Source organism: Solanum stenotomum, chromosome 8 (assembly GCF_019186545.1).
Source record: "Solanum stenotomum isolate F172 chromosome 8, ASM1918654v1, whole genome shotgun sequence".
Classification (NCBI taxonomy): domain Eukaryota; kingdom Viridiplantae; phylum Streptophyta; class Magnoliopsida; order Solanales; family Solanaceae; genus Solanum; species Solanum stenotomum.
The window spans coordinates 51,602,053-51,603,255 of record NC_064289.1 but is presented as its reverse complement, the minus strand read 5'-3'; positions in this window follow the sequence as shown (position 1 = coordinate 51,603,255).

Here is a 1,203-nt window from a genome sequence, read left to right as displayed (position 1 = left end):
TAGTTGAGCTGAGTTGGCACACGAGTCAGTTAGAGTTTGTTAGAAGATATTTTATGTAGTTAGTAGATTGTTAGAGATTATTAGCAAGTAGAATCTTTTGTATATAAAAGGTCCTAGCCTCATTCATTTAGAGTTAGACAATCCAATTTACAGATATTCAATGCAAGTTCTCTGAAGAAAATGTACTCTCTGTTTTCTTAATTGCTTCCATTTACATTTTTTCACCATTGATAGTGTATTGATTCAACAATTTAACAAAATCTGAACATGAACTTGGAGCAATAGTGGCTTGACAACCGCTACAATGATGGCGTTATGGTGGGGTTACATCAACCTGGATCAAATTCAAATTTTAAATTTTCGTCGTGTCACCCCGATTAAATTTGATAGCATATTTCAAAAAAAAAATTGAGATTCCATGCGGGTTGAGCTTAACCTGCAAAATTTTTAATCCACCCCGCCCACCCCGCATAGCAACTCTTTTCACTTTCAACCCGCCCCGCATAATTTTTTTAATATTTTCTTTTTCTAGTTATGTTTGATACTAAAAATAAAATTCATAAAAATAAATTCATTTTTTCGTTAAGTTGTATTAATTTAATAGGATAGTGACTTAAAATTTTATTTTTTAACGGTCAATTAGGAAACATGTAAGAAATTGTATTATTTTTTATTGAACCATTTTCATTTATCATCTTCAATATTTTAGTAGTTTTAATGAAATTATCTTAATAAATAATGCTCTATCTCTCTTCTAACATGTAAAAAGTTAAAATTAAGTTTGAACCCACATAAAATCACATATACCCGCAACTCGCCCCGCCCCACATTAATTTTAAAAAAACCCACTTCAACCCGTCTGGATCCGACCCACCCCACACAACCTTAAACCCGCCCCGCCCCACCCCACATAGCCTTAAACCCACCCTGCCCCGCATCCGCCCCGCCCCATTGCCATCCCTACAAATCGTTATACCTAGGGAGAGAAAATTAAGAGAGAGAAAGGGAGAGAGTGAGAGAAAAAGGAGAAGGAGGAATGAGAGTGAGAATCTGCTAGGGAAAAGGAAACCCTAGTTGGGTTATGTAATTTTTTAAAGGTCTTCTTACGTAATTGTACAGGTAATAAGAAAAAATCAATAAAAATAACCATATGTATATGTAATGTACCGATATTATATAAATAGTGTAAAATCGTATATCTAT